Raw genomic sequence first — 6,768 nt, 5'->3', positions numbered from 1 at the left:
TGCCAAATACCCTTTGAGCGTGGAGGGGGCACGCCCGCCATCTAACCGTTCCTGCAGAAATGTGAGAACTGACACAATCTCACAATTAGTGGGGTCTAATTTCCGAGCTAAGCACCAGCTTGAGAAAATAGACTATTTCTAGGCATAAAGGTGCCTTCTGGAGGGGGCCCTAGCCTCTGAGATCTTTCTCATGACCCCTTGGGTGAAGCTTGATGGCTCCCGTCGAGGGGCCATACATGCAGGTCCCATAACTCCGGCTGGGAGTGAGAGTGTTGGCCTGTGCTCCATGGATGAGATGGGACACAGCCTTTTAATCACAGTTGGAGTGGTCGCATATGGAGAAGGCCCAGTGGAACTACTGAGGAAGTTGCCGCCATCAGGTCTAGCAGCTTTTGAAACCTCCTGAAGGAAAGAAGAGACCCCACCTTGAACAAGGCTGGCATTTGACTAACAAGCTCTTGCCAGTTGACTCTGAATCCCAGGTTCTCCAGATGTCTGAGGAGCAGGGATCTGTGGGCGCATAGCTCCTGACTCGACTGGACTAAAAGTAGCCAATCATCGAGGTAGTTGAGTACGGGGATTCCCATTTGCCTCAGATAGGAAAGAGCCGCATCTACGCACTTCATAAGTATGCAGAGCTAGAGAGAGTCTGAATGGAAGGACTGTATACTGGTATGCCACCCCTCGAACATGAATCTCAAGAACGGTCTGTGATGGGGGCTGTCTGTCTGTTGAGTAGACTCGCTCCCTCGGTCAAAATCAAGGGGTCGAGGGTCTGTCCCTCGGGCACTTGATGCACTTAAAAATGGTGGTGTGTAGTGTGTGCAATGCAACAACAAGGTGGAACTAATCCAGCCAATCACAGTGCAGATAGTATAAACGGAAAAATCTCATAATGTGCGTGAATTTCTCTACTGAATTTACGTAAGAAAACATTTATTTTTTTGCTGTTGGTCAGGCCTGCCTCTTGACCAAATGTCTTGTGATAAGAAACCTTGTGGTGTGAGCACCACAGCAATTCAGGTAGTCTTAAAGTCCAGTAGTGTGAGCTTGCCCTAACCAGTGGACCAATTTCATTGCACATCATCTTAAATGTTGGTTAGATCATTCTGAAATGCCTGAGCCAAAGTCTGTCATCAAAATGATTTGGTTTAATTCCCTCCCAGAAGTGTCTCACATGATTGCATTCCCAAACACCAGGCATCCGAAAGCAAGATAACATGACAGCGTTTATTGCATTTCGTCTGTGCTCTGAGACTCAAGCCATTTATGATGTTGAAAAAAAAGAGCCACAGTGGCTTCACTGATAGCAGCAACTTCCATTTTTATTATAGATATTTTGTGGCAATTTCCCAGGAAGTGATGATTTTGTTCTCTTGAATACATGGGATAAAAATGGTGCTTTATTCACAAATGTTTTATGCGATATTCCAATTTTGCCCATAAGAAACATAGCTAATTCACGGTACACCAATTAACCTATTTTTTGTGACCCATTGCTATATTATACAGGAAAATAGAATATATGTTTAGTGTGTCAAATGAGCCCTGAAGCACTGACACAAGTTCACTGGGTTTTGAACATTTTCAATATATTGTACTAAAGTTGGCAACAACAGACATTTACAATAAACACTATCTGAACCATTCTCTGAAGAGCTAATGGATCTAATTTACAAGGTAAACATGCCAAGAAGGGCTTATCTTCTAAAGCCGTGTAGTATGTAACTGCCAGTCTATGGCACTAAGAGCCATCTTCCTTAAAATCCTCCTAACAGGTGGAAGCAAGTTCATTTGAGGCAGTGTTAAAGCATACCATATTTATGACAAAGAAAAAACAGTGTTGTGTGTATTATTTTTGATAGTGTGGGAAAAGTTGAAATTCATAATGTCATTGCAAGGATTATTTGTTGTGTTTGTTCTAGAAAGCACACATACACTCTTAAAAATAAAGGTTCTGTATTGATGGTTCCATGAAGAACCTTTAACATCCATGGAACCTTTCCATTGCACAAAAGGTTCTTTGGATTATTCAAATTATTCAAAGAAGGGTAAGTTCTTTTAAGAACTGATCACTTAAAGGTTCTTTGGGGAACCAAAAATGGTTCTTCTATGGAATCACTGTGAGAACCTCTTTTGAAACCTTTATTTTTAAGAGTATACTTAGGGTTAGAGGTTTCAGCAAGCCTCTAACCCTAAGTGTTAAAGTACAACGCATAGGTTGTCCTGCAACATTTGGTGCGGACAATGAATGAAACATCAAATCATGAAGAGAAGAGCATGTTATTGCTTTTCTAAGACACATTTTATTCAGAAAATGGTTGTTTCTTAAGTTTGGGAGCTTTTTATGAGTGAATTTATGCAAAGTATTAATTCTGTGTATTTAGCATGTATAAATGCTAGCTGATATTAGCTTTAGCAAGTCAACTTTTATTCCAAAAATATACAAAAGGCCATTTCGACCACAGGATGAATCAAACATAATTTTACAAAATACATAATTTTACTTGTAGTGGAAATTAAATAAATAAATAACAGTAAGAAAAGTGTATTTGAAGAGTTCCTCCAGACCATAACTGTAACTTCAGGCTGATTGAGGCCACTTGAGAAAGATTTACCAGCTTTAATTAGTGACCTTCCTGTGCTTCCTGATCACACGCTTATTTGCCGAAAGGTATGAACTCATGACGCTTCTGGAAACTGTGTCAGGGTTGGTGGTGAACAACACAAGTTCACCTCAGGAAACTGCATTATCTGTTTAGAATAATACTAGTTAGTAATTTAGTCCACATTTTTGGCCCAAAGTGATTTACAGTGTTGCAGTTCACATGGAGAAACCTGACATTAGCATGAAACATTTATTTGAAACTCCCCGTCTGGAATTTAAGCGGCCGACCTTCAAATTACTGGATCTTTAACCACTAGGTCACACCACCCACAAAAGGTCTCCATGACTGTTCCGTTGTAGGCTGCATCAATAATAAAGATGAGTCAGAAAACAGGAAGTAGGTGGAGATCTTTAAGATTGGTTTGGGTACAACTATCTTCAAAAGAACAATACATCACACTGCAGTACTTGTTGTCAATGAAATGTGCTATAAAATTGCCATTCCTGTTAATTTATCTAAATAATAACCATCACTCTGGGCATTTATGATTCTGCAACATCATCAGACAAAAAACTAAAGTAATTTAATAATATTATTATACCTACACAGTGGCAAACTGAAGGTAACTCATACTCTGTAGTGTATGTGATGGATCTTTTTTTAATTTTCTGTACAAGCTGTCAGCATGGATGTAATGGATGGAGAGACCTCTGGTGGAGAACTGAGGAATTTTCCAGGCATTGATGTGACAGCATTTTGTTCACTTTGGAATTGTATAAGCAAGTTTAATTTGGGTTCTGCATTTTGTGGAGGAAAATGTATTTGTTTCAGCCTGTCTTGGCAGGAGTGAATGATTTTTAGGTTACAATTTATTTTGATGGTCCATGTACTTTAGACATTCTACTAACTATAAGTATCTTTGCAACTACACGTCAATTAACTCTCATTAGAGTATTAGTAGACTGTTGGGTTAGGGGTTAGGGTTAGTAGACAAGCTGACATTTACTTGCAAAGTTAGGCCCTGTATACTTATAGTAAGTACAATGTCTGTTGGGGGAGCATAAAAATAAAGTGTTAGCAGGTATAATGCAGACAGTTACTAATACTTTGATGAGAGTTATATAAATGGGAATAATTTCTCAAAATATATCTGCTAACACTTTAATGTCCTCCAGACATTTTACTGACTATAACCAAAGACTCATATACAAAGTCGTTGCACTCATATGCAACACGAATATGAGTGCAAAATGCAACACGAAATATGGCGGAACATGTCCCGTCTTCTAAATAAAAGAGCCAATCACCAATTGGTAAAGTCGTTGCGTCACTGCAGCTGCCTTTAGAAGCTCCGGTTGCTATAGAAACAGTCAGTGTTCTGAGACGAGACGCACGCTGAGGACTGCACACGTGCATTGGCTGCTCCAGCCTGAAAAATGCATTTTTTTGTTTTTTGTTTTTTTGTCATGATTTGAGCATTTAGAAACCAAATTTATGAGACAGTTATTGTCAGATTTCATTGGTGATTTCAAATATGAAATTTAATCGTAAGCTTGGTGAACAGCTTTGGAGAATTTTAAGTTTCCCCATTCAAAGAGATAGGAGCTGTACTTGCATCACTGAAATAGCTGCCCGAGAGGCGTTTCAAACATGGCTGCCAAGTGAATTAACATGCCTTAAAGGGACTTTGCTATAACCAACATGTCAACTTATTGTGTTAAACTTGATTTAACAGTCTACTAATACTCTAATGAGAGTATTAGTAGACATGTAGCAAATGAATGAGAGTTAGCTGACTTGTAGTTGCAAAGTTACTAAAAGTTAGAATGTCTGAAGTGGACTATCGAAATAAAGTGTTACCACAATAACAACTCTGCATGTATAAGGCACAAATTAAGTGACAAAGTGAACATGGAGTAACTGAAGAGGACACAAAACAGTCACAAAAGCTGAATTTGAAAGGCTCAAAACGGAAGATTTTGGTGTTACGTTCAGAGGTTCCAATGGTAAGCTGATAAAAAGTGCTTCAGCTATAGCAAAAATATAAGCACAACATGGACCAGTCATTATTAAGCAAGTACCAACAACTAAAGGCATTATTCTCCAGAGGAAAAAAGACAGCAGAGAGCAGCTGATCATACATTACACTGATAAAAATCACTAAAAAATTCAGTCTGTTGTGCATTGTGAATAATTGTGCAGAATTATCTGCATGTCTTGCAATGAGTTGGAGCCATTTAAGTGCGGACTGAATGTCAACTGCAGCCATAAATCAAACTACAGACTCTAGCTCCTGTAAAACACAGGTAAAACCAACCAACAATCACTTTTACAAATTCACCTTTATTTAAAACCAGCATTTAGATGTATAAGCAAACATAACATGAATTGCTCAATACCTCTGCCGCTATTGCTGCTTATTTTTACTGAACATTTGATTAGTAGGTAGTCATATTTTAGCTATTGTTAAAATACTAATGCTCACAAATGCGTGTTTGTTATCTTTAATTGGAATGGGTCTGATCTTGTGAAAATATTATGACTTGCCACAGATTGTGCTCATAATTAATTATATCCAGAAAAAGCTGTGGTAAAAACAGAACTGCAGAAACTTTGATTTCTTGCCATGTAATGGTTACTTGTTATGTAATCATTTGGTCTGCTGGAAAACAAGCTGCAGATACGTACAATAATTACTGTTTCAAATGCCAGTGTGTACGCATTTTTTATTCAGTGGTGTACAATGACAGATGGCAATACTGTAGTGTAGTTCACTGATATACAATGTACAAATGTACATTAAACAAATGTAAATTGTGTGGCCTATAGTAATGTCATTAAGGAATAGTCGTGACCAGCTCATTTAAAGGATTAGTTCACTTTCAAATGAAAATTACCCCAAGCTTTACTCACACTATGCCTTCCCTATTCAACTTATGGAAAAAGTGTAACTGACACAACGACAGATTACACTTTCTTCATAACTTGAATACAGAAGGTGGTCTGGCAGAAGCTAGATATTTTACTTCATAACTTGTTAAATATGGATATTTTAAACAAATGCATCGCTTCGCTTCAGAAGGCATTTTTTAACCCCCCCTGGAGCAGTGTGGAGTACACGTTTATGATGGATGGATGTAGATGGATGCACTTTCTTCAGCTCATACTCATTGATCCCGTTCACTGCCATTATAAAGCTCGGATGCATCAAGATATTTATTAATTTTTCTCCGATTGTGTTCATCAGAAAGAAGAAAGTCATATACACCTAGGATGGCTTGAGAGTGAGTAAAGCTTGGGGTAATTTGCATTTGAAAGTGAACAAATCCTTTAAGTTGAGATGGAGATCAATTTTCATGGTCATGGTCAGGACTTGGCCTTGACTCAGACTCGACCTTCTTCTGGTCCTGGTCTTGACTACAACACTGCTTTGATTATCTTTTATTCATTTTAATGAGTTGACTGGATAGTGAAGGAAAAACATCAGTAATACTACATTAATAACGCTTAATACTATGCAGTGAATATTTTCTCAAGTAGGTTTATTGCTGAAAGTCAATTTCTTCATAGACAAAAAGCCCCCCCAAAAATGTACACAATACAACGTATGAAACCAAGACGATTAATGAAACTGCAAATGCAATGCACAAAAATATAAAACCAGATGGTTTGGGCCTCTAAATATTGTAATTAAAAAATGTTTAAATGTATAAACTTTAAAACATGACACTTGAAACAGAATGTGTCAGTGTGGTTTTATTGTGTATTATAATGCATAGCTATAGAAAATAAATTGTTTAGAGCAGGGGTTTTCAATATTTTAGATGCCATGGACCCCCATCCTAAAATTTCAAAGGCATCTATCTTTTAATAACACCCAATTTATACAGTGAATATATATATATATACACACACACACACATATACGTTACATAATTTTTTTTTCTATTCACTATAGTAATGTATTATACTTTAATGTACTGTTAGATGTTTCATTTATTTATTTTTTTATTTATATTAATCATACATCTTATTAATTTATTTTAGTCTATTTAATAGGCTAATAACTAATATTTGTAATCACATTTTAATTTATTTATTTTAATCTAATTTTATTTATTTACTTATAAGTTTTTCTCTAGACTTTTTCATGAACCCC

The 6,768-nt window shown here is 37.1% G+C and overlaps 1 protein-coding gene across 2 annotated transcripts in view; it reads right to left on the bottom strand.

The window, feature by feature from the left end:
- gnb3b (guanine nucleotide binding protein (G protein), beta polypeptide 3b) overlaps window positions 1–6,768 on the bottom strand; it is a 36,846-nt gene that overhangs the window by 12,351 nt on the left and 17,727 nt on the right. The gene's annotated exons all lie outside the window — the stretch shown is intronic.

Source organism: Ctenopharyngodon idella, chromosome 19, assembly GCF_019924925.1.
Source record: "Ctenopharyngodon idella isolate HZGC_01 chromosome 19, HZGC01, whole genome shotgun sequence".
In the NCBI taxonomy this organism is placed as follows: Eukaryota; Metazoa; Chordata; class Actinopteri; order Cypriniformes; family Xenocyprididae; genus Ctenopharyngodon; species Ctenopharyngodon idella.
Note: the sequence above shows the minus strand (reverse complement) of the source record. Positions and strands in the feature narration are given on the sequence as shown.